Raw genomic sequence first — 9,062 nt, 5'->3', positions numbered from 1 at the left:
TTATCTTTTTACTTTTCAGGATGTTAGAGAAATTTTCTTCCAGCAGTTCTTCAACTATTTCCTCTGTGGACTTGTGTGATTCTTCTTGTTCTGGAATGCTGGTAATTCTTAAGTTATTCCTCTTCACGTATCCAACATTAATCTTAGACCTTCTTCAGATTTTTAAAGTACTTTTTTGTGTTTTCTCTATCTTAGTGGTATTGAGAGATTTGTCTTCCAGTTCCCTGGTTCTGCCTTCCATCTCTTCTATTCTACTGCTTTGCCCTTTCAGAGTATTGTCTATTTCTGATATTCTGTTATTGATTATTTGGACCTCTTTCTGTAGGTTTTAAATTGTTTTCAATGCTGTATCGATCTTATTTGATTGTTCCTGTAGCACTTTCCTGACTTCTTCCTTATTTTTCTCAACTCCATAGTAAAGTGTTTTGATACATTTTATAATCATTTTTCTGAATTCCTTCTCAGGCATTTCCAAGGCCTGCCCTCCTTTCAGAATGGAGTCCAGGTCTACCTCTAGGTCATTTGTCTCAGACATTTTATCTTGTTTCTGGACATGTGCTGGTATGGTCATCTGCTTTTGCTTCTTGGACATGTTTAGTATTTGTCTGTGGCCTTAATACTTAATTGAGTATGTGTTTTGGTATTTTTTTTTTTATGCTTTCTGATTGCTTTCAGGGAGATGTGATCAGGATGTGAGCTTCCCTTTTCACTCTTCTTATTGCTTAACTCAGAGTAACTTTCACAGGTGTTATCTATTTCCCTGGTATATGGCAGTTGGTATTGGTTCTTGCCTGTGTTTTGGTGTTTTATAAAGTGTGATTGTAGCTTGGCTATATGGCAGCAGTTGCTGACTCTTCTTGTGTAATATATGGAGAGAAAGAGTCCTCCAAAGGTAGAAGGGAGAGCATATAACAGCAAAACATAACTAGTGAAAAAAAAAAAAAAGAAAACAAACAAACAAAAAACAGCAACAACAAAAACTAGACTGAATACTGCAGTCTATAATCACAGAAAAGGGAGAGGAGGGAGAGAAGAAAAAAAATCTGTAGCCTAATATGAGTATGACTTTAATGTCCTCTTTTCAGCTTCTTGCTTTCAAAGCTGCCTGAGAGATTTCAAGATGCCAGTGCTGCTTATTATGTTATACCTCAGACTTTAATTTTCAGCTTGTTTTATTTTTAAACTCTCTTTCCCTCTCTACAGCCCTGTCCTGCCCTTTCCTGTATTAAAGAAAAAAACAAAAGACAAACAAGCACAAAACGTTCAGGGTCTGCTCTTGGGCTTAGTATCTGTGTATGCGTGACAGAAGAACCCACCAATGGTGAGGGTGGGCGGTGTCCACTCACTCAGGCTCCCTCTCTAGTCATCAGAATGGAGATGAGCAAACAGTGGGTGCACCAATGACCAGATACCACCCCCCCCCCAAAAAAAAAAAAGAAAATCAGAACAAAGCAAAACTGACACCTTTGCTCCAAGGTTCCCGTGGCATTTTTCTGTGTTGTGTCTGTTCCCCCACTTGGTCTTGCCATTTGGTCTCACCCAAGATGTCAGCTCCGGGCCTCCAAGACCAGCCTGGCAGATTCAAAAGAACACGATTTTTCACTTCAGCTTCAAGTTCCATAATCTATAAGCCTTCAAACCTTCAAAATATTCCTATCTCTGTGGTTCTGAGTTTTGTAACTTTGCCCTGGATCTGCTTTGCCTGGTAGTCTGTGGTATTGCTGATGATGTACTTCACTGCACCTCCATCCTAGCCAACATCAAGCACCACTTCTTGTTTTCCTTTTTTTTTTTGATGTACACCGAGGCACTCAGGAATACTTAACTATGCAAACAACCAAAGGATATATGCTGCATGTCTACCCCCCACCCCCAGCTGCCAATGGCTCATATTTCTTGTGGATATATACCAAGTAGGGGAATTGCTGGATCATAAGGTATTTCTATTTCCAACTTTCTGAGGAAGCGCCATACTGTTTTCCAGAGTGATTGGACCATTTTGCATTCCCACCAACAATGTAGGAGGGTCCTAGTCTCTCCACATCCTCGCCAGCATTTACTGTCCTCTGTTTGAGGTTTGCTGTTATTGCTGGTGTGAGATGATATCTTATTATTGTTTTGATTTGCATCTCTCTAATGGCTAAATGAATCAGGCTGCGAACTGCAAGTTCAGCAGTTCAAAACTATGGGAGAAAGATGAGGCTTTCTGCTCCCATAAAGATTTACAGCCTCGGAAACTCTGTACAGGGTAGCTATGAGTCGGAACTGACTCTGTGGCACACAACAACAACAATGGCTAATGATGGAGTCCTGGTGTGGTGTTGTGGGCTAATGAGCCAGACTGCAAAGCCATTTGAACTGCAAGGTCAGCAGTTCACATTCACCAGCTGCTCCTCGTAAATCCTATACAGGGTCGCTATGGGTTGGAACCGACTCGATGACACTTCACAACAATAACGATGGCTAATGATAAGGAGCTCCGGTAGCGTAGTGGTTACTAATTGGGCTGGTAATCTCATGGTCAGCAATTTGAAACTACCAGCTGTTCCGCGGGAGAAAGATGAGGTTTTCTGCTCCCGTAAAGATTTATAGCCTCAGAAATCCTGTACAGGGTCGCTATGAGTCGGAATTGACTCCACAGCACATTACAATAACAACAACAATGGCTAATGATGGTAAACAATTAATTCTTCATATATTTGTTGGCTGCCCAAATATCTTCTTTGCTGAAGTGTCTGTTCATGTCCTGTGCCAATGTTTTAATTGGCTATGTGTGTTTTTCTTGTAGAGGTGTTGTAGTTTCCTATAGAATTTAGAAATTAGTCCCTTGTCTGATATGTCATTGCAAAAGATTTTTTCCCATTCTGTGGACTCTCTTTTTACTCTTTTGATGAAATCTTTTGATGTAAATAAGTTTCTAATTTTTAATATGTCCCAATCATCTATTTTGTCTACTTTTGTTTGTGCAATTCTCACAATGTTTGGTAGTTTATGTGTGCCCTGGATTAGAGCCCTTAAATTTGTTCCTAGTTTTTCATTGATGACCTTTATAATTCTGGGATTCACATTTAGGTCTTTAATCCATGCTGAGTTGGTTTTTTTTTATGATGTGAGATAAAGGTCTTGTTTCAGTCTTTTGCATATCAATTTCCAGTTCTGCCAGCACCATCTATTGAAGAGACTATGTCTTCTTCATTAAATGTACTTTGGCCCTTTGTCAAAGACCACTTGGGTATATGTGGATGGGTTAATTTCTAGATTCTTAATTCTGTTCCATTGATCTATATATCTTTCATTGTACCAGTACCAGACTGTTCTGACAACTGTAGCCATGTAGTAAATTTTGAAATCAAAGAGTGAGAGGCTTCCAACTTCTTTTTCTCAAGCAGTGCTTTGCTTATCCTGGGTCTCTTTCCTTTCCATATAAAGTTTGTGATTATTTTTTCCATCTCTTTAAAGAATGTCATTGGAATCTGGATTGTGATTGCATTATATCTGTAGATTGCCTTGGGTAGTATTGACATTTTCACAATGTTAAGTCTTCTTATCCAGGACCATGGTATAGTCTTCCATTTTTGTAAGTCTCTTTTGTATTCTTGTAGTAGTTTGTAGTTTTCTTTGTATAGGTCCTTTGTTTCTCTGATTAGATTTATTCCTAAATGTTTCATCCTTTGGGTGGCAATTGTGAATAGTATTGTTTTCCTAATTTCCTTTTCAGCACTGTCATTTTAGTATAGAGGAATCCACCTGATTTTTATGTTGATGTTGTACCCTGCCATTTTGATGAATTTTCCTATGAGTTCTAGTTTTTTTTTTTTTTTTTCTGCTGAGTCTTTGATGGTGGCTCTTATTTCTTATGGATATATACCATATAGAAGGATTGCTGGGTCACATGATATTTCTATTTCCAACTTTCTGAGGATGTACCATATGGTTTTCCAGAGTAGTTGAACCATTTTGCAGTCCCACCAGCAAAGTAGGAGGGTCCCCATCTCTCCACAACCTCACCAGGTTTTGTTGTTTTCTGTTTATTGCACTTCATTGTTAACTCTGGTTTGAGATGATCTCTCATTGTTGTTATTATTTTTATTGTTTTTTGGTATTAGAGAAAGGTCTATCTTCAATATACAAGAAAAGAAAAACAAAGCCATGAATTTCATATGAATATCATGCTTAAAGGATGCAAACAATGCACTGCCTCAGAGTCTATGTGTTTGTGCATATGTGTTCATTATTAAGGATTTTTATAAACAACTTTTATTTTTTTTTTATAAAGCACACTTTAGTTTACAATCTTTCTTTATAACTGTTGTAAATTTCTTAAACAACTCCAAACGCATTCCATATAAAGAAATGGTAAGTTATTTATCTATCAAGACTATACATGTAGTTTTCTTATAACTTTTTTTGTACAATTGCATAGATACGTAAAACCTGCCATTGTTAACAAAACAATAGCAGGTATAGAAACTACTGAAATCTACAGTGTAGTACCACTATCCTTCATAAAAATATAGATTTTTTTTTTCTTGTAAACTTTTACTGTCTAATCCTCTTTTTTTGGTATGAATATTATTAAAACCATACGGGAACCAGGAGTTGTGTAAAACATTTATTCTGCCCCTTCTTCATCTGTCATGACTGAAACTGAGGACTCCATTGCTCTGCCCAAATCATCTGCTGTGTGTAAAAGGCTTCTTACATTGTGTACTCTCGAACTGGGGAAGGAATTGTTCAGCTGTTCCATCATTTCCTCTAACCCTGTGCTTGTGTCCTGGGGAGAGCTGAGGAGGTCTTCCTCACCCATAGATTCTGAAGTTTGACTGCCAACCACCCAGAGCAGCATAGGCTGACTGTTGTTTGACCTCTGTAGAGAGGTAGACAGAGAAGACATGGTGGTATCATTCACCTTGGCCCCCACCTGGGGTTGTTCCATTAGCTGCCTTAGCCTATGTAGCTGTGACTCCAGTTGTTTATTGTGGTCCTCCAGGATTTGCATCCTGGCTTCCAGGTGGCCTTTGTGTTGACTTAGAAGCTTGGCTTCAGCAATGAACTCAGCATCCCGGGGGCTTCAGGGACAGGTGGGTATCATTTCAGGAGGGGATGGCAATGGGGACAGGCCTTCTGTTCTACTGCTTCAGATGATCATATTCTGCTTGCAGATGCTTGTTTTATTCCTGAAGATCTTTTAGGATTCTCTCTAGCTCCCCTCTTTCCTCATTCTCTAAGGAAATCAAGATCTGGGCAGGACTACAAGGCTGGCTAAGCAGGGAGTCCTGGTTAAACTTTGGCAGTCATGCTGAATTAACAAATGTTCATCATCTATGCTCTCATTAGGAGAGATGTTAACATTTAGATATGATCCATTATTGTTTTCCATTTCTGCTAGCCTGCTAGCATAATGATCAATGCAAGAATGATTATCATTTGTGGAAGTTGAGGGTACAACACAGACGCAGAATCTACCTGCCAGAAGTTGATCAGAGTAACAGGAATTTCCATGTTGTTCCCCTCTAAGACAGCCTGCATTTGCAGGTAGCCCATTAGGGGATGCTTCACAAAATACCTTTTGGTTTGAAACTTGATTTTTAGTACCTATGTAAAGTCACAAATATCTTCTCCAGATGTAGTCTAGGAGGAAAAGTCATCGTTGTTTTGATTTGCACCTCTCTAAGGAGCTCTGGTAAATTGTCAAGGATTTCATTCTTCTTGGATCAACTATCAACACTCGTGGAAGCAGCAGTCAAGAAATCAGATGACGTATTGAATTGGGCAAATCTGCTGCACAGGAACTTTTTAAAGTGTTGAAGAGCAGAGATGTCAGCTTGAGGACTAAGGTGCGCCTGACCCAAGCCATGGTATTTTCAATAACCTCATATGGATGTGAAAGCTGGACAGTGAATAAGGAAGACATATGGTGTTGGAGGAGAGTACCAAAAGTGCCATGGACTGCTAAAAGAACCAATAGATCTGTTTTGGGTGAAGTGCAGCCAGAGTGCTCCTTGGAGGCCAAGATGGCTAAGCTTCGTTTCTCATACTTTGGACATATTGTCAGTAAAGAATAGTCACTGGAGAAGGATGTCATGCTGGGTAAGATGGAGGGTCAGAGAAAAAGAGGAAGACCCCCAACGAGATGGATCAGCCAGGTGACATCATTGATGGTGTCAAGTGTGGCAGCGGTGGTGGGGTTGGCCCAGGATCAAACATTGTTTCGTTCTGCTGTGCATGGGGTCGCTATGAGTTGGTTCCGACTTGATGGCACCTGATGACAACAAAGGAGCTCTGGTAGCATAGTGGTTATGAATTGGGCTGCTAATCTCACGGTCAGCAGTTTGAAACTACCAGCTGTTCCATGGGAGAAAGATGAGGCTTTCTGCTCCCATAAAGATTTATAGCCTTGGAAACCCTTGCAAGGTTGCTATGAGTCAGAACTGACTCCACGGTACTTAATGACACAACAATTGCTAATTATCATGAACATTTCTTAATACGTTTATTGGCTGCCTGAATGTCTTGCTTGGTGAAGAGTCTGTTCATATCCTCTGCCCATTTCTCAATTGGATTGTTTGCCTTTTTCTTGTAGAGGCGTTGTAGTTTTCTAATAATTTTATAGATTACTCTCTTGTCTGATATGTCATTGCAAGAAAATTTTTAGTTCCCTTTTTGTTTTTTGGTCTCTGGGGTTGGGCGTTGTAAAGATGAGAAAGCAAATAAAACAGGAGGGGACAAAGAACAGAATGATCAAGATTAACGGGGCTCTAACTGGATCCATTTTTTGCCATGGTTCCCTCCATGCCCTCAATAGTCATACTTGAGACTTCAGGAATGCACCACATAGAACTGATCTGTTAAATAATATACCACACACAGAATTGATTTGTTAAATACTACCCATCCCTTGCCCTCTGCCACCAGTATACTCCCCAGGGTAGTACAGTCAGCGAAGACCTAACTATTGGGAGGAATCCCTAATACTCTTCCAGAGTAGAATTCTGGCTAGTCCAAAAAGGGTCCTTTTACAGGTTTTGGGAAAACAGACAGCAAATTTATTAGTATCGACGACACTTGTTTGGAGCAAATTCAGCTCCAGGAGCTGCACGATTCCTTCCGTTGTAGCAGTTAGTCCCAAACGCTCAGTTGTTGGTGGGGTCAATCCTAAAGTTCCATCTGGCATCCTAGTGGCAGGTCCTGGAGGTGCTGGGGTACCAGCAGGCACAGGAGCAAGGGGCATGGCACCTCTGTTGTTTATGCCCATAGCACCTCCCATAACCATTTGGCCCATCCGTAGCTCCTGCTCTTTCGCATCAGGAAAAGTTCCCTTTTTCCTTCCTGAAGTGACCGCATCATTTCTTCCTATTGCTGCCACATCTCTTCCTCATGGGCATCTGCGCTCCTCTTCCTGCCTGAGCTCCAATTGCTTTTTGCACTTCTTGGTTGTGCAGTTCTTTCATCCCATGAAGTTCTTCTTGGCGCCTCATCAAATCCTGCCTCATTAGCATGACTTAGTGCTCAAGGTGAGCAGCTTCCATCTCCATCTCCAGTTTCTCTCCGGCTTCCTTAATGTTGCGGTCCACTTGGTCCTGCTGCTGCTTCTCCATCTCAATGAGTGTCTTCCAGCACATGGCATATTCATACTCAGAGGAACCAGGTTGTGCAAAGCTGGGTGGCTGCTCTAGCTCCTCATAAAATTGCTGGTTCTTTATAATCAGCTTCTCTGGAAGCCCCTCTTCATCGTCTAACTGGTCCATGGGCTCCACAGTCACAGGCCAAGGAAATATGGTTAGCAGGAAAGAGCCTTCACTGCACATGTTCAGAGCTTTACGAGAAGCTGCCTTCCCTGAGAATTCAACAATGCCTTTTCCTGAGGGCCTTCCTCAATCATCTACAATGATTACAACCCTCTCTACTTGGCCAAACACAGAAAAGGCCTCCTCCAGCAGTTCACTGGACACGTAGTGAGGAAGATTTCAGACTGTAAGGGATGCACTATGGCAGGCAGAGCGCACGCGCAGCTGCTTTCCACGGAGTGGCATGTTGTCCAACTCCACTTTGGCAATCTCCGCTAGAGTTCGTGTTTCCAAGCGGATGAAGCCAAAGCCCTTATCTTTATGAATGAAGACCTCGCCTGCTTTCCCATATTTCTCAAACACTTTCCTCATTTCTTCCTCAGTGGTGTCAGGAGGAAGATTGCACACAAAGAGACAGCTATGCGGGATGAAGGTCTTCTCTCCTGGTTTCCTAAAATTCTTCAAGTCGATAGTCAAGCCTTCATTTTGGCTGCTGGCTTGTTGCCTATTTGCAGGTACAGGCGGGGGTATTGACTGCTGTTGCTGGTGCTGCTGGTGGTGATGCTGATGATGCTTCCTTGGAGAATGGTTTTGCTTCTCCAGGTTAAAGGTTTTATTGTTCTGCATTTTAAATTAATTAATTTATTTATTTTGCTCTGCATTTTTGAACCCCTCCACCAACTGTTCTTCTCAGAGTAACAGTGACGCTACACGGCCTCAACCGTCCCATTGTTGAGGATATTTGCAGCTATGTTCATGAGGGATATTGGCCAATAAGTTTCCTTTTTAATGATGTCTTTACCTGGTTTTGTATAAGAGTTATGCTCATGTCATAAAATGTATTTGGGATTCTTCCATCCTTTTCTATTTTTTGGAATAGTTTGAAAAAATTGGTGTCAGCGGTTCTAAGAATGTTCGGTAGAATTCACCAGTAAAACCATCTGGGCCTAGGTTTTGGGGGGTTGTAGGTATCAATAGGTATGAATTACAGTCATTTTTCTGTGTGTTTTTATGTGCTGCTGAGGGTGTCTTTGTTCCACATACTTTTCTGTGCTGATTTTTAATGACCTAATTGATTTCTTCCTTTGTTATAGGTCTGTTTAAGGTTTTTACTTCACTCTGTTTTAGTTTAAGTAGATTGTGCTTTTCTAAAATTATATACATTTCTTCTAGATTTTCCAATTTGTTGTAGTACAACTTTTCATAGTGTTCTGTTATCCTTTTTGTTTCCATTAGCTCTGTTGTAACATCACCTACATTGTTTGTTATACGTCT

At 40.7% G+C, this 9,062-nt stretch overlaps 2 pseudogenes; both read right to left on the bottom strand.

Annotated features, from left to right (window-relative positions):
* Positions 1-4,612: 4,612 nt before the first annotated feature.
* LOC102828792 lies at positions 4,613-6,809 on the bottom strand (annotated as a pseudogene).
* Positions 6,810-6,952: 143 nt separating this feature from the next.
* LOC102828411 lies at positions 6,953-8,414 on the bottom strand (annotated as a pseudogene).
* Between the last annotated feature and the right edge of the window lie 648 nt (positions 8,415-9,062).

Source organism: Chrysochloris asiatica, unplaced genomic scaffold (assembly GCF_000296735.1).
Source record: "Chrysochloris asiatica unplaced genomic scaffold, ChrAsi1.0 scaffold00622, whole genome shotgun sequence".
In the NCBI taxonomy this organism is placed as follows: domain Eukaryota; kingdom Metazoa; phylum Chordata; class Mammalia; order Afrosoricida; family Chrysochloridae; genus Chrysochloris; species Chrysochloris asiatica.
This window is presented reverse-complemented; position numbering and strand designations above follow the sequence as displayed.